Source organism: Mobula hypostoma, chromosome 21 (genome assembly GCF_963921235.1).
Source record: "Mobula hypostoma chromosome 21, sMobHyp1.1, whole genome shotgun sequence".
NCBI lineage: Eukaryota > Metazoa > Chordata > Chondrichthyes > Myliobatiformes > Myliobatidae > Mobula > Mobula hypostoma.
The window spans coordinates 8,421,068-8,443,687 of record NC_086117.1 but is presented as its reverse complement, the minus strand read 5'-3'; the positions used below and the strand labels follow the sequence as shown (position 1 = coordinate 8,443,687).

Here is a 22,620-nt window from a genome sequence, read left to right as displayed (position 1 = left end):
AGGAGATAGCAGATACTTGTAGTAAGCACATGGTTGTGATTATGGGAGATTTTAATTTTCCACACATAGACTTGGAAACCCATTCTGTAAAAGGGCTGGATGGTTTGGAGTTTATAAAATGTGTGCAAGATAGTTTTTTTGCAGCAATGCATAGAGATACCAACTAGAGAGGGGGCATTGTTGGATCTCCTGTTAGGGAATGAGATAGGGCAGGTGACGGGGGTATGTGTTGGGGAGCACTTCGGATCCAGTGATCACAATGCCATTAGTTTCAATAAAATTATGGAGAAGGATTGGACTGGACCCAGCGTTGAGATCTTTGATTGGAGTAAGGCTAAATTTGAGGAGATGCAAAAGGATTTAGAAGGAGTGGATTGGGACAATTTATTTTATGGGAAGGATGTAACAGAGAAATGGAGGTCATTTAAAGGTGAAATTTTGAGGGTACAGGATCTTTATGTTCCTGTTAGGTTGAAAGAAAAGGTTAAAAGTTTTAGAGAGCCATGATTTTCAAGGGATATTAGAAACTTGGTTCGGAAAAAGAGAGGGATCTACAGTAAATATAGGCAGCTTAGAGTAAATGAGGTGCTTGAGGAATATAAAGAATGTAAAAAGAAGAAAGAAATTAGAAAAGCTAAAAGAAGATATGAGGCTGCTTTGGCAAGTAAGGTGAAAATAAATCCAAAGGGTTTCTACAGTTATATTAATAGCAAAAGGACAGTGAAGGATAAAATTGGTCCCTTGGAGAATCAGAGTGGATGGCTTTGTGCAGAGCCAAAAGAGATGGGGGAGATTTTGAACCATTTCTTTTCTTCGGTATTCACTAAGGAGAAGGATGTTGAATTGTGTAAGGTAAGGGAAACAAGAAGGGTAGTTATGGAAAGTATGATGATTAAAGGAGAGGAAGTACTGGCGCTTCTAAGAAATATAAAAGTGGATAATTCTCTGGGTCCTGACAGGATATTCCCCAGGACCTTGAGGGAAGTTAGTGAGGAAATAGCAGGGGCTCTGACAGAAATATTTCAAATGTTATTAGAAACAGGGATGGTGTCGAAGGATTGGTGTATTGCTCATGTTGGTCCATTGATTAAAAAGGGTTCTAAGAGTAAACCTAGCAATTATTGGCCTGTGAGTTTGACGTCAGTGGTGGGTAAATTGATGGAAAGTATTCTTAGAGATGGTATATATAATTATCTGGATAGACAGGGTCTGATTAGGAATAGTCAACATGGATTTGTGCGTGGAAGGTCATGTTTGACAAATCTTGTTGAATTTTTTGAAGAGGTTACTAGGAAAGTTGATGCGGGTAAAACGGTGGATGTTGTCTATATGGACTTCAGTAAGGCCTTTGACAAGGTTCCACATGGAAGGTTAGTTAGGAAGGTTCAATCGTTAGGTATTAATATTGATGTAGTGAAATGGATTCAGCAGTGGCTGGATGGGAGACGCCAGAGAGTAGTGGTGGATAACTGTTTGTCAGACTGGAGGCTGGTGTCTAGTGGTGTGCCTCAGGGATCTGTACCGGGTCCAATGTTGTTGTTGTCATATATATTAATGATCTGGATGATGGGGTGGTAAATTGGATTAGTAAGTATGCAGATGATACTAAGATAGGTGGAGTTGTGGATAATGAAGTAGGTTTTCCAAGCTTGTAGAGAGATTTAGGCCAATTAGAAGAGTGGGCTGAAAGATAGCAGATGGAGTTTAATGCTGATAAATGTGAGGTGCTTCATTTTGGTAGGACTAATCAAAATAGGACATACATGGTAAATGGTAGGGCATTGAAGAATGCAGTAGAACAGAGGGATCTAGGAATAATGGTGCATAGTTCCCTGAAGGTGGAATCTCACGTGGATAGGGTGGTGAAGAAAGCTTTTGGTATGCTGGCCTTTATTAATCAGAGCATTGAGTATAGGAGTTGGGATGGAACGTTGAAATTGTATAAGGCATTGGTAAGGCCAAATTTGGAGTATTGTGTACAGTTCTGGTCACCGAATTATAGGAAATATGTCAACAAAATTGAGAGAGTACAGAGGAGATTTACTAGAATGTTGCCTGGGTTTCATCTCCTAAGTTATAGAGAAAGGTTGAACAAGTTGGGTCTTTATTCTTTGGAGCGTAGAAGATTGAGAGGGGATGATAGAGGTATTTAAAATTTTGAGGGGGATAGATAGAGTTGACATGGATAGGCTTTTTCCATCGAGAGTGGGGGAGATTCAAACAAGAGGACATGAGTTTAGAGTTAAAGAGCAAAAGTTTAGGGGTAACGTGAGGGGGAACTTCTTTACTCAGAGAGTGGTAGCTGTGTGGAACGAGCTTCCAGCAGAAGTAGTTGAGGCAGGTTCTATGTTGTCATTTAAAGTTAAATTGGATAGATATATGGACAGGAAAGGAATGGAGGGTTATGGGCTGAGTGCAGATCAGTGGGACTAGGTGAGAGTAAGAGTTCGGCACAGACTAGAAGGGCTCAGATGGCCTGTTTCCCTGCTGTAATTGTTATATGGTTATATGGATCCCATTGGAACTTATCAAATATTGAAAGGCCTAGACAGAGTAGATGTGGAGAGGGTGTTTCCAATAGTACAGGGTCTAGGACTAGAGGGCACATCTTCCGAATAAGGTGAGGAAAAATTTCTTTAGCCAGAGGGTGATGAACCTGTGGCATTCCTTGCCTCAGGTGCCTGTGGACGCAAGTCATTGGATAGATTTAAAGCAAAGGTTTATATGTTCCTGATTAGTCAGGGTATCAAAGGTTTCAGGGAGAAGGCAAGAGAATAGGGTTGAGAAGGAAAATAAATTAGCCATGATGGAATGGAGGTACAGACTTGATGGGCCAAATGGCCTAATTGTGCTCCTAAGTTCTTTGTTCTTGTGGTCATAAGATAACTCAGGTAACACATTAATGCCTTCATGAAGAAGACTTGCCAGCAGCTATACTACAGGAGATTTGGTACGTCAGCAAATACTCTAGCAAATTTCGATCGATGTGCAATGGAGAGCATTCTGGCTGGTTGCATCACCACCTAGCATGGAGGCTCCAATGCACGGGATTGAAAGAGGCTTCTAGACTCAAAACTTTCCCTATGGTGGATCTTCACAAGGCAGTGCCTGAATAAGGTGACATCCAGCAATAAGAACACTCACCACCCAGGACATGCTTCTCAATGCTCCCATCAGGGAGGAGGAATAGAAGACTGAAGACCCACTCTCAACACTTCAGGAACAACTTCTTCCCTTCTGCCATCAGATTTCTAAATGGTCCATGAAACCACAAACACCAACTCATTATTTGTCTTTCACACTATTTACTTATTCATTAATTATCTTAACACATAGTAATTTTAAAAAAATGTCTTGCACTGAACTGCTGCCAAAAAAAATTCACAACATATGTCAGTGATAATAAACCTGATACTGTTTCTGAGACCTATTCTACAGTCATGCACTGAAAAAGGAAAAGAATAATTGAGCTATATTGCAGAAGTTAAAAGCCGAAACAATGTAATTTGTGTTTTGTTATCAACTTGATCATTAAGAAATGTTTTAATAGCATATATTAATGATAATTATAGCACTATAGTTTCAATGGATAAGGTACAATACTGCACTCTACCTACCAATTATCCAAAATACAAGGATATAGAATCATGTGAACCTCTAAATATAAATGTATACCTCAAGATTTTACTCTATATATTATCATCATTGTATTTATAATGTCATGTCATACAAAAGTTTTACTTGGCCACAAAAGCAACCCGGCTTTCCTAAGTATGCAAACCAGAGAATGATTAACCGAATCTTTGTTCTTAAAAGAACCAGCGATGTTGCTGATGAGATCCTAAAATGGACATATATTTATTCTGAAAAGTCATGATGTTGCAGAGCACAGAACCCAGTCCTCCAGTTCCACCAGTCCATCAAGCCAAAGGTGCCTTCAGAGATAGTTCTGTTGCCTGTGTGTTCCTTTAAACCATTTCTGGCCATGTACCTGTCCAAATATCTTTTAGAAGTTACCCACCTCAAGCAGCACACTTCATATACAAGTTTTCCAAGTGAAAAGCTTGCCTCTCAGGTCCCCTTTAAATTTTTCTCCTTTCACCTTAAACTCAGTTTATTTTTTATTTATTGAGATACAGCACAGAATAGGCCCGCTGGTCCTTTGAGCTACACCACCCAGCAACCCCCCGATTTAACCCCTGGCCTAATCACAGGACAATTTACAATGACCAATTAACCTACCAATCAGTACGTCTTTAGACTGTGGCAGGAAACCAGAGCACCCAGAGGAAACCCAAGTCGTCACGGGGAGAGCGTACAAACTCCTTACGGACAGTAGCGGGAACTGAACCCGGGTTACTAGTATGGTAAAGTGTTGTGCTAACCACTATGCTATCATGCCACCCTGGATAAGTTTAGACTCCCTAACCCAGGGACAAAGACTGTGACAATCCATCTTATCTGTGCCCCTCATGATTTTGTAACCCACCTCTTTGTCTCCTTCTCCGCAGGGAAAACAATCCCAGCCTATCTAGTCCCTCTTTACAGCTCAAGCCTCCAGTCTTGGCAATGTCCCTGTGGTTTTTTCCTGCACCCTGTCCAGGGTAACCACATCCTTCCTACAGTGTGGTGACCAGAACAGCACACAATATTCCATAGGTGCACTCTCACCAATATCTGCTACAGCTGTAGTATGTTTTTCCAATTCTTGAATTTATCTTGCCTTATCTTAGGAAACCGGATTTTGACATGTGCATAATCAGAGAAGAAAACTCTTGCTTTTTTCATTAGGAATATTTGAGAAAAAGAAAATGCAATGTGCAACGGAGCCAACGTTTCCCGCTTACAACTTACCCATACGTCTTTGGAATGTGGGAGGAAACCCACGTGGTCACAGAGAGGACATACAAACTCCTTACAGGCAGGAATTGAACCCCATCGCCACCACTATAAATATTGTTGATTGGTCAGGGCACAAAGGGACACAGGGAGAAGGCAGGATAATGGGGCTGAGAGGGAAATTGGATCAGCCATGATGAAATGGCGGAGCACTCAATGGGCCAAATGGTATTCATCTTTGAATCTGGATGAGTATGCTGGAGTTGTTACCAACTTCATTAAAAGCTTTGTGGATGAGTGTGTGCCTACAAAGACTTACTGTACATTCCCAAACCAAAAGCCGTGGATGACCCAGGAGGTACGTCATCTGCTGAAGGCCAGATCTGTGGCATTCAAGCCTGGCAACCCAGGCCTGTACCAGAAAACCAGGTATGATTTGGGGAGGGCTCTTTCAAGGGCGAAGGGACAATTTCGAACGAGGTTGGAGGCAATATCAGATGCACGGCAACTCTGGCAGTGACTGCAAGACATTACTTCCTACAAAGTGAAACCCAATATCATGAATGGCAGCGATGCTTCACTACCAGATGAACTCAACGCCTTCTATGCACACTTTGAAAGGGAGAACACAACTACAGCTGTGAAGATCCCTGCTGCACCTGATGACCCTGTGATCTCTGTGTCAGAGGCCAATGTTAGACTGTCTTTATAGAGTGAACCCTCGGAAGGCAGAAGGTCCTGACAGAGAACTTGGTAAGGCTCTGAAAACCTGTGCCAACCAATCTCCCACTGCTACAGGCAGAAGTTCCCACTTGTTTCAAAAAGGGAACAATTATACCAGTCCCAAGGGAGAATAATGTGGGCTGCCTTAATGACTATCACCCAGTAGTACTCACATCGACAGTGATGACAGAGAGGTTGGTTATGACTAGACCGAACTCCTGCCTCAGCAAGGACCTGGACCCATTGCAGTTTGCCTATCGTCACAATAGGTAATGGCAGACGCAATCTCCATGGCTCTTCACACGGCTTTAGACCACCTAGACAGCACAAACACCTACGTCAGGATGCTGTGCATCAATTATAGCTCAGCATTTAGTACCATCATTCCCACAATCCTGAATGAGAAGTTGCAGAATCTGGGCCTCTGTACCTCCTTCTATAATTGGATCCTCGACTTCCTAATCGGAAGACCACAGTCTGTACAGATTGGTGATAATATATCCTCTTCGATGACGATTAACACTGGCGCACCTCGGGTGTGTGCTTAGCCCACTGCTCTACTCTCTGTATACACATGACTGTGTGGCTAGGCACAGCTCAAGCACCATCTACAAATTTGCTGACGATACAACCATTGTTAGTAGAATCTCAGGTGGGGACGAGAGGGTGTACAGGAGTGAGATATGCCAACTAGTGGAATGGTGCTGCAGCAACAACCTGGCACTCAACATCAGTAAGACGAAAGAGTTGATTGTGGACTTCAGGAAGGGTAAGATGAAGAAACACATACCAATCCTCATAGAGGGATCAGAAGTGGAGAGAGTGAGCAGCTTCAAGTTCCTGAGTGTCAAGATCTCTGGGGATCTAACCTGGTTCCAACATATTGATGTAGTTATAAAGAAGGCAAGACAGCGGCTATACTTCATTAGGAGTTTGAAGAGATTTGGCATGTCGACAAATACACTCAAAAACTTCTATAGTTGTACCGTGGAGAGCATTCTGACTGGCTGCGTCACTGTCTGGTATGGAGGGGCTACTGCACAGGACCCGAAAGAAGCTGCAGAGGGTTGTAAATTTAGTCAGCTCCATCTTGGGTACTAGCCTACAAAGTACCCAGGACATCTTTAGGGAGTGGTGTCTCAGAAAGGCAGCGTCCATTATTAAAGACCTCCAGCACCCAGGGCATGCCCTTTTCTCATTGCTACCATCAGTTAAGAGGTACAGAAGCCTGAAAGCACACACTCAGCGATTCAGGAACAGCTTCTTCCCCTCTGCCATCTGATTCCTAAATGGACTTTGAAGCTTTGGACACTACCTCACCTTTTTTTAATATACAATATTTCTGTTTTTGTACATTTTAAATAATCTATTCAATATATGTAATTGATTTACCTGTTTATTTATTATTATGTTTTATTTTGTTTATTATTATTTCTCTCTCTCTCTCTGCTAGATTATGTATTGCATTGAACAGCTGCTGCTGCTATGTTAATAAATTTCACGTCACTTGCCAGTGATAATAAACCTGATTCTGATTCTGAATTCTGTTCCTATATCTTATGGTCTTATTACACTATCTGCTACTCTGACATTGTGAAACGGAATAAGTGAAAGGAAATGAAATGGTTCAATTTACTTTACAGTTCTTTATTGGGGGGGCAGGGGTGGACATTCAGCCCCTCTGTAAGCTGTGTCATTCACCAGGGTCATGACTAATTTATTTTTACCTCAGTGGCACTTCCTCTAATCCTGATTTCCTTAATAGCTAAAAATGTATTGATCTCCATACTCTCAGTGACTGAGCCTCCACAGTCCTCCTGGGAAGAGAATTCTAAAACATGTGCTTTAGTACAGGAGTCCAATGCAGCGGGATGAGTCACTATTTAATTATTTATATATTTTACAACAAAATGTAACTATGCTTCATATCCACTAGGTACGCAGAAGCATTTCTATAGTGACTATCATTGCCTTACAGTCTGTTGACACTCGAACAGCCAATCTGCACAAAATGTTAAATTTCCTATGAATAATATGTAACTCCTCAAAAGCAGTGAATCACTATTGATCATCAGCTTTAAGAACATATCATAAACAAAATATGAATCATCTGCAGAATAACTGACACACAATTTAAGGTTCCATTGCTAGTATTAAGGATTGTTTGGATTAGCATTTTTTTATTAGGGGCATCATGATAGTGTAGCGGCTAGTGCATCACTTTAGAGTGCATGCTGTAAGATCAAGGCTCAATTCCCTGCACTGTCTTAAAGATTTTGTATGTTAACCTTGTGACTGTGTGGGTTTCCTCCGGGTGCTCTGGTTTCCTCCCACATTCCAATGATGTACAGTTTAGGGTTAGTGAATTGTGGACATGCTTTGTTGGCACTGGAAACATGGCAAGATGACTTGCTGATTTACTTTGACACAAATTACGCATTTTACTGCCTGTTTCAATACACATGCGATAAAAAAGCTAATCTTTATTCTTTAGCTGGAAGTCACAAAAATAATTGCCCATTCTTAAGTGGTGGTGAGCTGCCATTCTGAGCCAGTGTATTCCTTGTGCTGATAAGGGAGCCTACAATATTGTTTGGAGGCAGGTCCAGGGTTTGACCCGGCAGCACTGAAAGAAAGCCAAGTCAGGATGGTACACAGTTCTGAGGGGGACTTGTGGACAGTGGTGTTTCATACACCCACTCCCTTTGTCCTCCTTGGTAGTACAGGCATGTTTGTCTGGAACACTCACAAATTGCAGGAGGAACTCAGCAGGTCAGGCAGCATCTATGGAAATGAATAAACAGTCGACTTTTTGGGCCTAGATCCTTTGTCAAGAAAGGAAGGTTAGTTCAGAGTGCAGTACTGAGCTAATGCTGTATTGACAAGACTGGTTGTCCTAAGTACCCTTGCCAGTATTGATTCTACGAACAATGATTCTAAAAACAAATGGTTATTTTTCTACCCCTGTTCATGAGAGCTTGTTGTGTACAATTTTGAGTTCTATTGGACTTGAATTGAGTAGTGAGACTCTGATCCAGGCAAGTGGAGAGTGTTATATCATGGATTCCTTGTAGATGATTACAAGGGATAGGTCAATTTCCCACAGGATATCCAGCCAGTCAGTTACTCTTTGACAGCAAAACTCTTCCATTCTCTGACCTGCTCCAAACCAGTGACCTTTCTTTCCACCTTTCCTAAATTGTTTGTTTTCAATTGTCATCAGCTTATAATACACTGTGTGTGTTTCTCTTCGAAGAGTAAAGTTCAAATATTCCCTAATTATACAGAAAACAAAACACAACACATAATGCTCTAGTATTTAAAGAAATCAAATGGAAAGTTGTAGTTATATGAAGCTTTTCATGACCTTGGGATTTTCGAAGCAGATGAAACCAACAAAGTACTCAAAAATAGATTTAGATTCAGATTTATTTATCACATGTACTGTACATCGAAACACGCAGTGAAGGGCATAGTTTGTGTTAGCTACCAGTACACCCAAGGATGTGATCGCAGAACCCAGCTTTTGATCCATGGATTCTGTCTACACTTCTCACTGCCTCATTAAAGCAGCCAGTGTAATCAAAGACCCCATCCACTCCAGACAGTCTCTTCTCCCCTCTCCCTTTGGGTCTGAAAGCATGTGCCACCAGGCTCAAAGACAGCTTCAATCTGCTGTCTGTTAACAGCTTTGACTGTTATCACTCTCAGACATCCCACCCTGCAAAAACTCATTTCAGGGAGGCATCACCACCATTTCAAGGAGGCAGCATCCCCACACCCCGCAACACCATATCCCCCCCCCCACCACCCGTCGACCTCCAAGGGTGTATGTAATACTTTGCTTAGTGATTTTGGTCTAATCTGTAAACCAAGTTGGGTATATGCAGCAAATGTGACATTAAAATATGTGCTTATATTATATTATCATGTTTATTCTATTACAACTTTAAGCAAGTCTACAGGGAGTTTGGCCTCATCACATAGGACATCAATAGAGTAGCTCCTTAGCAGCTAGCCAGCTAGTTTAAATAACGTTAGCTATGCTAATGAATGAATGACACCTGTTAAACTCACCTCAACATGTCTTTTACAGTCTTAACCCACCATGGGCAATAGAAAAGTCACTGTTGCAAACAGTGCAGCGAGCAACACTGTCATTATTTTTGAGGTCGACTGTAAAGCCCGCCCACAGAGAAAACTGATAGGTCTACTTAGCAGGGGTCCCCAACATTTTTTGCACTGCAGACCGGTTTAATATCGACAATATTCTTGCGGACCGGCCGACCGGGAGGGCGGAGTGGGTGTTAATCACGACCGGAATATAGGTGATAAGTCAATAGCATCATAACATTTAAGTAACGTTTGGATATTAAACACACAGCACATATTTTCCCCGTATGAACATACAAAATCATTGCAACACACCAATATCGCTGAATCAGTGGGAGCCCTGGGCTTGTTTCCCTGCAACAAGACGGTGCCATCGAGGGCTGATGGGAGACAGTGATACTCGAAGGGGGTTCCTGATGTCCAGTCTATTCCGCAATTTAGTTTTCGTTGCATTCATTGCAGAAAACTCCGCTTCGCAGCGATATGATGTTGGAAATGGAAGCAACGTTTTCAGTGCTTTCGTGGCTACCTCAGGATATTTAGCCTTGACTTTGATCCAGAATGCCGGCAGAGATGTTATGTCAAACATACTTTTCAGCCCGCCGTCATTTGCAAGCTCGAGGAGTTGATCTCCTTCCCGCCCTGACACGGATGACGCGCGGGTAATGACCTCGCGTGCGTTCAAGTTCAACAGTGCGTGACAGGGAATGAGGAAAGGTGCAAATGACTCATATCGTTTCATATTGCAAAATCATATTGTTTCCTCACGGCCCGGTGGTTGGGGACCAATCTTAGCACGAAGAGAGACCAATCAGGATGCTCCCTCTCCCTCTCAAAAAAATCTATTTCCGGGATATTGTATATAATTTCCAGGCGTCAGGGAGCCACTATCGATATGCAGGAGACTCCCGGATCTTCCGGGAGAGGTGGGATGTCTGCACCCTTGAACAGATCTTTTGAATGATAATATGGATTCTTGGCATCACAATCTACTTCGTTTTGATCTTGCACTTCATCATTTACCTGCACTGCACCTTTTCCAAGAGCTTTTACATTATATTCTGCATTGTAATTGTTTCATCTTATTCCAGCTCAAGGCACTGCATAATAAACTGATCTGTATGGAATGTGCAAGACAAGCTTTTCACTGTATCATGCTACATGTGATAATAATAAATCAATTCCAGTACCAATACAGGATGCCCCTTAAGAAAGAGATTAGATGAATGTCCGGAATTCTGTTCCCAAAAGAGCAGAATCTTTGAGTATTTTTAAGGCAATGTTAGGAAGAGTCTTGTTAAGCAGAGGGGTGAAAGGTCACCACAAGCTGACAGGACTGCTGAGTCAGCATGACCTTTGAACTGGCCCATCAGGCTTGAAGAACCAAGAGGCCTTCTCCTGTGCACCCAAATCACGTTTGTATGTTGTATTATTTCTTTCTAATATTAAAATTTTAGTAGCTCTATTCTTACAACATGGCTTAATGGGATGTCTACACATCTACTCTTAATGCAAATATCTAATCACCCAATTATCTGACAACAATGCAATAGATAAAAGCATGCTGACATGTTCAAGAGGTTCAGATCAAACATCGGAATGGTGAAGAAATGTGACCTAAATGACTTTGACCATGGAATAATTGTTAGTGCCAGACAGTGTGGTGAGAGTATCTCAGAAAATGCTGATCTCCTGGGATTTTCACAGGCAACAGTCTCTAGAGCTTACACAGAATGGTGTAGAAACACTAAAAATAAGCATCCAGTGAGTGGCAGTTCTGTGGATGAAAATGCCTTGTTAATGAGAGAGATCGGAGGAGAATGGCCAGAGTGTTTCAAAGTGACAGTAACTTAAATAGAGATGTGCAGAAGAGCATCTCTGAATGCACGAAATGTCAAGCCTTGAAGTAGATGGGCTACAGCAGCGGAAGACCATGAACATACAGCTGTATACTCAGTACCTCCTGTACCTAATAAAGTGGCTATTGAGTGTAATTTTTCAATTGTACATTTCAATCAAAATCACATCTCAGAAACTAATTGTGTCCGCTTAAAGTAACTGCATTGCCTGATAAACCTGTCCAAAGATAACTTTCAGAGAAAGTATGGGATCAAGGTTACACCAATAACAATGCTTGTAGTGGAAAAAATTGTTAGACTGACACCACACACTCTCCAAAGCCAACAACAGCATTGCTGTGGGAATTGGGATATTAATGGCACATGATCCACTGTGAAAGAGCTTAATGAGGAAACAATAATAGATCAATAGCATGGACTGAACGTTTCAAATTGCATGGAAATCTACATAATTGTGTTAGTGACAATGACACATATGCAGTACCCAGAAATCTGAAGGCTGTAATTCGCAGCTGCACCACTGTTCTGGAGGTTTTCTAGTCTAATCTCAATTGGTGAGCCGACAAATACTGGGTTTTATACAACAATGGAACACGCACAGAAATGCTGGAGGAACAGCAGGTCAGGCAGCATCTGTGGAGGGGAATAAGCAGTCAATGTTTCCATCAAGGATTCTTCATCCTTCATCAGGACTGTAAAAGAAGGGAAAAGAAGCCAGAATAAGAAGGGGTGGGGTGGGGAAGAGAAGTGGGATGAAGTGATAAACTGGGAGGTGATGGATGGAAAAAGATAAAAGGCTAAAGAAGGAATCTTAATAGCAGAGAACAGCAGACCGTGGGAGAAAGGGAAGGAGGAAGGGCACCATAGGGAGGAGATGGGCCAGTGAGGAGAAGACAATAAGTAATGGGGAGCCAGAATGGGGAATGGAAAAAGAGAGAAGGAGAAGGAGGAGAAATGACCAGAAATTAGAGAAATTAATGTCCATTCCATCAGGTTGCTCCTCCAGCTGAGAGTGCCTTCATCATGGCCGCAGGGGAGGCAATGGACAAACGTGTCAGAATGGGAATGGACAATAGAGTTGAAATGTGTGGCCACACGACACCTATATTCCTGTAAAATACCCTGAAATTTACTTTGTAGCGTAAGAAATGAATGAATTTTTATTTACTGCAGCAATAATTACTGCTCATCAAGCTCTCTGCCATGTGTCCATTGCTGATTTGAGAACTACTCTAACCTTCTGCAGGTCAGACTCTTCAAGTCTACATCCAAGGAATGATGAGGGTTTCTGTTTCCTGCTCTTCCAGGTGAGTTGCAGACACTGGCATCTCTGAGTAAAATAATTTTTCTTCATGTCCTTCCTCTCTAATCCTTCTAGCCATCTATGCCTCTTGATTTTTGATCCCTATTTACCCTTCCAAGTCCGCTCAAAATTTTACACAGCTCAGTTAAATCTCCATAGCTGCCTGTGTTCTAAAGAAAATAAATGTAGTCTATCTAAAGTTTTATCACAGGCTTTTTGTTTAGTCCTGGTAATATCCTAGTAAACCCCCTCTCATCTGGAACCTCTCCAATGCAGAGATATTTTTTTCCTGCAGAACTAGATGTAATGTTCAGGCTATAGTCTTACCGGTCTGTATAATTCCGCAACAACTTTTCTGATCTTATATTTTATTACCTGACTAATAAAGAAAAGCATCCAGTACACCTGTTTAACTGTCCTCTGCCTTAATGACTGGAGTCGGTCTGTTTCTTCCACTCAATATTCTCCTACTTGTTGTATATTCATTTGCCTTGTTGAATCTTCCCAAATGCATCACCTCACATCTGCCTGGATTAAACTCCATTTACCTTTTTTTTGCCCAACTGGGCAAAACATCTGTATCTTCCTGCAGTCTAAAGCAATCCCCTTCACATCCATCTGCAACGGTCTGTATCACTCTTTTAATTTTAATTATATCAGGAAAGGCAAGGAAGTGAACAATGAGCTATAAACAGTACAACACTGGACAGGCCATTCGGCACATAATTTTGGGCCCATCGTGTTGAACTCCACTGCTAACAGAATTGCACTGGCATAAAGATTCTTTAAGCATTTGCCTTCTGCTGTTGAGCCAATTTTGGATGCAGTTTGCGACATTTCTTTGGGTCCTATTTATTTTGTTTGCTTGGTTATTTTGACTCGACTGACCTGAACTAGCGTGGATAACTTCACTCACCCCAACACTGAACTGATTCCACAGCCTATGGACTCTACAACTCATATTTTCAATATTATCAATTAATTTATTTTTTTTCCTTTTTGTTATTTGTACATTGGTTTGTCTTTGTGTGCAGTTTTCATTGATTCTACTGTGACTCTTTGTGAATGCCTGCAAGAAATTGGGCGGCGGGGTGGAGATACGCCTCTACCGAAGGAGGCGTAAGGCACCCCTTCCTTCAGCTAGCCTGCATGTCATCCTTGGGCAAGGTATAGCATCCGCCTAGCCCTCCAATGAGGGTCGAGTGAAGCCATGGGAACAGGTGGTGGACGGTGGTATGAGCAGCTGGTGCACATCACAAGTCCTGGTTATGCGACCACTGGTGCCAGGCAGAAAATCTCTGAGGAGTATTGATAATGGCTGGGGGTCACCCATCTTGTAAAGAAGGCAATGGCTAACCACTTCTGTAGAAAGATTTGCCAAAAATGATCATAGTCATGGAAAGACCGTAATCGCCTTTATCATACAAAAAGACAGGATACATAAGTCAAGTCAAGTCACTTTTTATTGTCATTTCAACCATGACTGCTGGTACAGAATATAGTAAAAATGAGACAACGTTTTCCAGGGCCATGGTGCTACATGAAACAATATAAAAACTACGCTGAACTACAGCCCTATCCAGGACTGCATAAAGTGCACAAAACAGTGCAGGCACTACAATAAATAATAATAAATAATAAACAAGATAGTAGGCACAGTTGAGGGTATAGTAGGTTGGTGTCAAGCCAGGCTCTGGGTATTGAGGAGTCTGATGGCTTGGGGGAAGAAACTGTTACATAACGAACGAACAAGCCTGCAAGAAAAATGATTTCTGGGTTGGTGACCTAAATGTACTTTGATAATAAAATTAATTTGAACTTTTGTGTGTGATCTTGTCAAATGCCTTGGTAAAATCCATTTACATTACGTTAGCCATACAGTCCGAAGCAGTTCAGTCAAGGTAATCAGACAGGACTTTTCCTAAACCTCTCTAGGGTGTTGCTGTCTTGTAGCCCCGACAGCCTCGAGTCAATGCTGACTTCTGTTGTTGTCTGTTCGGAGTTTGCACGTCCTCCAGGGGGGCCGCATGGGGAACACCATGTGCTCCGTTTTTCTCCCATAGCCCGGAGACGTGCTTGTTTGTAGGAGAATTGACCACGCGACGTGACTCCTTGGGTAGTATAACTGGTAAGGGTATTAGATTCGGGTAGGAGATGGTGCTCAATGGGATTAATGAAATCGCTCCGAGAAACAGCATGGGCTGAACGCCCTCTTCCTACATGTTTAATGGGATATGAGTAGTCTTAATTAATCTGCGCCCTTTACAAGAGTGTATGCCGTTACCAAAGTTGAGCTAACTGGTTGTAATTACAGAACTCAATTTATATCCCTCCCCATCTTGTGTTTAAGAAACTTGTATTTAACATGCTGGAAATCTAGATCAACGCACATACAAAATGTTGAAGGAACTCAGCGGGTCAGATAGCATCTATGGAGCTGAATACGTTTTCATCAACGTTTCCGGCTAAGGTATTTCATTAGGTCTGGAAGTTTCTTGTTTGTAATCTTGTAGTGGTGATGGTGTTGGTTCAGGGCTATAGCTCAAATAAACACGTTCACTTTTAGAGTTCTGTATGTGTGGTTTCTTTTCGCTGTCCTTTTAAAATGATAGGCGGGTAACTGGACAGAATATTCAGTCATAGAAGGAATAACATTGTGTACGTGACCACGAATTCTCTCTCTTCCCCTGCGGTTGAAAAGTCACTTTTACCCTGTTAACCCTGTTTCTGCCACCGCGGAAGCTGCCCAATCTACTGGGAAACTTGCCATCATTAAAAATATATATTTCAGATGTTCAGCATCAGCAGCATTTTTCTGTTGTTTTGTCTTCCTTTTTCCCTTTCTTTGTTGGTAAAATGGAAACTTGGATCCGTGCCAGGATTTTTTTAACTGTCGGAGAGGGCAGGCAATTTCAGATCTGCTACACGATGGGACTGAATGGGGGAAGCAGAGAGAATTCATACATCTGGCAGGGTGAAGCTTACAATTCTAGATATGTCGCATTGCAAATTGCAAGGTCTTCTGGTAGAACTCCATTTGTGCATCTTTGCAACGCGTTACATAAGGGGGGGGGACTGTGAAATGAGTAAATAGAGGAACATCAGCTCGGCACATTTAATAAACGACGTCTCACTCGGCGGCGTTCACGGCCGTCCGCCGCTGATTGGCTGAAGGTTTCCAGGCACTCCGCACCCCCGCCTTAACGCCGGAGTCAACCAAACCAAAAGCGACGAAGACATGCCCGCCCTCCGCGACGTCACGGGAGAGACGTCCGCCTGGTCCAAAGGGACGAGAGGACGCCTGGAATGGGCGGGTTTAGTCGTGGGCGTGGGCCAATGGGTGCGCGGAGATCGGCGAGGGGGCGGTGCCGAGGCATCAAGCTAGTGCGAGCAGCGCGTAATAAGAGGCGGTAGGGCTTTATGGTGGTGGCGCGGGCTCGGCGGTTGATATTGGCGGCGCTTGGGGGTGAAATAAACGGCGTGATCCTGGTGCTCGGCCCGCCGAGGCGGTGCACACCGACGGAAGGGGCGAAGGGCGGAACAGAGCCGGAGCCCCGTTGTGTCGAACCCCCAGGTGGAGACGAGTGGGGAGGGGGCGCGGTGGGCTGCTGAAGGCAGCCGGTTCGAGCCTGTCGTGTGGTGAACGGTCGGCTGTCCGGTCCGTGCCGGGGGTAGGCCGCGGGCCGGCGCGTGTGAGGTGAGTCCGGCACCGGCGAGCACGCTGAGGGCAGGTGGCTGGCTGGCTGCGCGCTTCGCCCGGAGTTGCTGTAGCCGCCTGTGCATGCGACCGCCCCTTTTCCCACCTGCATGTGTGTGAGATAAATACAGATAACGTGTGGAGTAGACAACACGGTAATTCCCGTGTGACAGAATCACATTTTATGGTTTCTTACACGCTTGTTATTGTACTCTGCACTCATTCTGGCTTTGAGTAGTGGTTGCACTTTTGTTTTAACAGCGTCCTTTCAGGTCCTGTGGTTGTCTCAAAGCGAGTTGCATAGCTTCTCTCCAAGGTATCATGCTTTATAAATGCAGTCATCCTCTTCCATTACAAGCCGTCACTCCTTTCCAGTCCTGATGAAGTGTCTTAGCACGAAACGTCGATTGTACTCTTTACCATAGATGCTGTGTGGCCTGCTGAGTTCCTCCACTGTGTTGTGTCTCTAGCCCTTTTCAGACCCCTGTGTTTTTTTTACTTGATGTCCCCTTCTAATTTTGACCCATTTTTCTTGGAAGCTATGTCTGAATCCTTCTAGTCAGGGTTTTGTCTTCATCACAATGCTGGAATAGATATTATCAAAGTCATTTGCAGCATCCTTTGTGACTCTTAACAGTAGAAGTAATCTTTGCTTGTTTTCAGCTTTGATGTGTAGCTATGCTATCTACTGCTCCAGCATGTATTTTGCATCCAGCTAATCATGCTCAGAAAATCAACTTAGTTTCTCATTTCATCTATAATTTTCTCTTCCTTTCCTGCTTTTCTCTTCCTTTCCTGCATCCCCCTCAAGAGTATTTGTCCTCGGAACTTCCTATCTCTCATTTGTATGTTATAGTTATACAACATGGAAGAAGACCTCTTAACCCAATTTGTCTATGCAAATCAGATATCTGTATGAGCTATTTCCATTTGTCTATCTGACCCTTTTCTAAGCCTGTATCTTTTATCCTCTGCCATCAAAGTACACTTTACCTGTGTCCACATGTACATTTGCAATCCTGTACATCCACATTTTCATGTTACTTGCTGCCATTCCCTTCTACTATTGGGAAGAACAATGCTTTGTTGGCCCCTTTCAACAAAGTACATTCCCCCTCCTGCTATTTGTGTAAAGCCCACCTTGTTCCGCTTTCCATAAACTCAGTATCATTTTAAAAACTATCCTACGTTCTAATTTGTCCCACTATTCGTCAATCATGGTTTAGTTACCAACGCTGGTTTAGTTACCAACATCGGTTCCTGATTCAGCAATGTATCACTTGAAATTCTGTTGTGTTTTCATATCTCAACCTTCCCTTTTCCAAATTTCTTAAACTTTAAATCACCTTAAGCTTTGCATTTTGGAGCTATTTGAATATTCTTGCTCCATCATCGGCACCAATGTCTTCAGCTGTCCCAAGTTCTGGAATTCCCACTTTGAACATTGTTGTTACTTTATTATTTGTTTTTTTTTGCTTTGTATTTGGTGTTTATTTTGTAATTTTCCATTGATTCTATTGTGTTTCTGTGTTACACTATGGTAATTGTTAAAACTTCTATAAAGCTTTTAATCATCTACCCAAATGACTTATCAAATATTGGTTGGCCTGTGGTGATGTTCTATATTGTTAAAAGTGTATTATGATGTTATGGTAATACATGAAAATGCAGCATCAACTTGTGCCACGGAGTCCCACAAACCAGCATGTGACAGGTTTGTTTCGGTGTTTATTTTGGGAGCACGGGGGGAACTTTCCCACACACCTTTCAACTGTGCCATTGAGCCATCGGGTAGATCACTTTTTTTGCTTCAGTATCTCATCAGAAATGTAGCATGTTCTATGAATGGTGGTGGAGGTCCAGTAGGAATTGTGGAATTATTTCCACAAGCCTCAACCAGGGATTTTGACTGTGGAGCAAATAGTAAGTGGATGTGATAATTGATCATGTTGGTTATTAATTACTACAGATTGAATGAGGGCAATGGGCTCACAAGTTTTCAATTCAACAGCCTGACTTAAGTTTATTTCAACAAGTATCTTAAGTTTTCTCTAAGCAGGAAATGACATGCATATTCCCAGAATTATAACTACCTATTGATAGGATTGTAATGAATTCATTCTTGTTGGTCAGAGCCCTGTTTATGTAGTAAAATCAGTGGCGAAATTGCCTTCATTTGCTTGTCCAGCAGGAGGATAGCTTTGTGTTTTTATGAATGCTGATGCTCTGAATGATTCAAAAAAAAGCTATTGCCAATATTGTGTCTGATTTATGATTTAATTGAATTAAATGTAAAATGCTGGGATTTTAATTGGTTATGTCAATGTAGTTTTTACAATGAGATGGATTTCTAGATTGGTATGTTGAGGGACTGGCTGGGGAGCAAGCTATTTTGGATCTAGTGCTGTGCCCCAAGAAAGCGTTCACTAATAGTTTTGCAAAGGAGCTTGGGAGGGGGAAGAATGGCCATTATGAAGGAATTTTACCTTGTTTGAATTTGGTGTAATTAAATCTACAGTGGAAAGCATAAAATTGCAGGAGGCAGATGAATGTGGTAGATTTGAAAATTTTATTGATGGGTAGAAGTGCACAGGCTGTGGCTAGAATAAAGGAACTTTATAATACTATTATATAATTTGCAGTAAATAAGCTAAGGTACAAAAAAGATCCAGATGTGGATTCCAGGCATTGAGGTTGTATGAAATCTGTCTATCAAGTGACCAGATAAAGTAATTGCTTCAGGATTGGGAAGGTTTTGGCATTCAGCAAAATAATTGCACATTAATAAATCCTTTTCACGTTGGAAGGCTGACTTCTGGAGAATCGCAGGGATTGGTTTTTGGGGTCCTAGCTATTTGCTTTTAGTATTTGGTATCAAATTAAAATTTCTATTGTATAGAATTAAGTGGGAATGTGAGTAATGGTGATGATAGAAACTTGGAGGACATTTAACTGAGTGAGTAACAGTGTGGCAGACGGTGTATAGTGTGGGGGGGAAAATAGTGTGAGATTATCCACTTTAGTAGGAACTAACAGGTCAGATTCTTGTATAGCAACAATTCTGTAAACCTAGACCTTGGTCTTATTTCTGAGCCAATGTGGTCATGAACTTGTCCCACAATGCATGAAGTTCACCACACAGCCTATCAGATTTCCTCCACATATCACAGTTGAGTTTCCAAAAAGCATATAAAGACCAATTTGGAGGACACTGCAATCCACAGTGCACTGATGATGTCTCTTCGCATGGTGATGAAACATTTTCGAGATCAGAACAACTCAACCCGACTGGGAAATGTTGGTGTTCAAGGGGATCAGGATGTCCCTCTATACAGCCACTGAGAGCTAACATAGCTGTAAAGGCTTTTTGCTCTGATCACATAATTCCCTTCAGATGTGACAGGAAGCTCAGAGACTTCAGCCTGCACCCTGCCTTGTACAGCTGGATCCTGGACTTCATATCGGATCGTCAACAAGTGGTGGGGTTAGGCTCCCTCACCTCTGCCCCTGTGATCATCGACAAAGGTCCCCCCCCTCTCCCCCCCCCCCCGGTTATGTCCTGAGTCCTCCCCTTTACACCCATGACTATGCTTCCACACACAGCTCCAATCTGCTGATCAAATTTGCAGATGACATGACATTAATTGGTCATATTTCTAGCAGTGACGAGACAGCCTACAGAGGAGAGATTAACACCCTGACACAGTGGTGCCAAGATAACAACCTCTCCATCAATGTCAAAAAACAAGAGCTAATCGTGGATTACAAGAGGAACAGATATAGGCTTGCTCTGATCAATATCAATGGGAATGCAGTTAAGAGGGTGAATAGTTTCAAGTTCCTATACACATCACCAAAGATCTCACCTGGACTGTACACACCAGTTGTGTGGTTTTTAAAAAAAAAAGCACAACAGCATCTCTTCTACCTTGTAATGTATTGTGTGAGTATTCGTAACGTCAGAATGCGTATGACGTCAGGACATGGAGAAATAAAAAAATAGAAGTCTGTTAAATAAATGTGGTTGTTCAATCTACAGCGGTGTCCGAGCCACATCAATATTACGTGGTGTCAGAAGAAATCGTGGGGGGGAAGAAAGGAAGAGAAGACACGTAAAAGATGTCACAGCTATAGCCACTGTCAAGTTTAAGCCTAGAAGGTAATCTTGCTGAGAAATGGAAAATATGGATCCAGAAATTTGAGCTGTTTTGCACCGCTAGCAGCGTAGCTAAAAAGATGGAGATGGAGAAAGTGCAATGTGCCACGTTTCTGCATGTGGTGGGGGAAGAGGCAATAAAGGTTTGCAACACGTTTGTCTTCCAAGATGATGAGCAAGATAAAATCAAAGTGTTAAAGAAAAAGTTTCAAGATTACTGCGAACCGAGAAAAAACCTACCGTACATCGGACACGTTTTTCACGAGGGCTCAAGGGCTAAGAGAGACCATTGACGCCTATGAAACAGATTTGAAGAGCAAGGCAAAAGACTGAGTTCAGACAACTGCATGACTCTTTAATACATGACAGGATTGTATGCGGCATATGAGATGATCAAGTGAGAGGCAGGCTATTGAGAGAGGTGGATCTTACATTAGAAAAGGCAATTGATGTTTGCCATGCCAGTGAGATCACGTCAAGTCAGGTTAGAGTGCTCAATGAAGAGATTGAAGCGCACAAAATAAAACTGTGAAAACTGACAAGAGTAGGACAAAGCCAGCTCCACAGGGTGATCAAAAGGAAGTTAACTGCAGCAGATGTGGTTATAAACATGGATACAGAAAATGTCCAGCCTTTGGTGAGACATGCAAGATATGCCAGAAAAGAAATTACTTTGTAAAAATGTACAAATCAAAGGAGCACACAAGGAAAATGCATGCTGTGGAACAGAGTGAGGGCAACAGTGACATGTTCATTGGCACAGTTGAAGTGGAACAGGTGGTACGCATCAAGAATATTGACAATGCAGAGATGGAGGATGAAGATGATTGGACAAAAGATCTGATAAACAGGAGGAATGTGACATTTAAGCTTGACACTGGGGCAAAGTGCAACGTAATGTCAGCAGAAACATTCAACTCACTGGACATCAGAGGAAGACTGAGAAAATCCACCTGCAAGCTTGTTGCATATTTCGGCCACAAGACGGCACCATTGGGTAAAAAAGCACTCGCGTGTGTGTACAAAGGACCAAAAACACAAGACAGGGTTTGAAATAGTATAGCAACGTGTTCCAGCAATACTGGGCAAAGCAACATGCACAAAGCTAGGCCTGGTGAAGTGAATCTACGGTGTTGAAAAAGAAAATAACATTTTCAAAGATTTTGATGACTTGTTTTCTGGATTAGGATGCTTACCAGGGAAACACCATATCCAGATTGATCCAATTATTGCATGCCCTGAGAAAGATTCCAATAGCTCTCGGGGATCGAGTAGTGGAGGAGCTACACAGAATGGGAGTCATAAGACAAATAGAACTGACCGACTGGGTGAATAGTATGGTGACAGTGATCACAGAAAAAAAGGCGAGGATTTGCATAGACCCACAAGATCTCAACTAAGCCATCAGAAGAGCACTATCTGCTGCTCACGGTTGAAGAGGTTGTCTCCCGCATGCCTAATGCGAAATACTTTTCAGTATTAGACGCAAATCAAGGTTTCTGGCAGATCAAGCAGGATGAAGAAAGTTCCAAATTATGCACTTTCAGCACGCCCATAGGGAGATATCGTTTCCTGCATCTACCCTTTGGGATTTCTTCTGCATCAGAGGTATTCCAGAGATCCGTGGCACAAATGATTGAAGACCTGGACGGGGTGGTCAACATCATTGATGATTTGCTGATATGGGGTGATACAACTGAGGAACATGATCAGAGACTGAGGAAGCTCCTGGAGAGAGCACGTGAGTACAGCCTAAAACTGAACAAAAGTAAATGTAAGATCAGAACTCCAGAAATCAAATACATAGGTCATGTACTCAGTGCTGATGGGCTAAAACCAGATGATGGAAAGGTCAGAGCTGTGGTACAGCTACCACCACCCGAAGACAAGCAAGATCTATTGAGGTTCATGGGTATGATACAGTATCTTG

At 42.4% G+C, this 22,620-nt stretch overlaps 1 protein-coding gene across 2 annotated transcripts in view; it reads left to right on the top strand.

The window, feature by feature from the left end:
- The first annotated feature begins 16,220 nt into the window (after window positions 1–16,220).
- Window positions 16,221–22,620, top strand: part of scai (suppressor of cancer cell invasion) — a 158,000-nt gene continuing 151,600 nt past the window's right edge. For both annotated transcript variants that reach the window (XM_063073391.1, XM_063073393.1), the window contains exon 1: window positions 16,221–16,534. The gene's annotated coding sequence lies outside the window, so the exon portion shown is untranslated. The remainder of the gene's footprint in view (window positions 16,535–22,620) is intronic.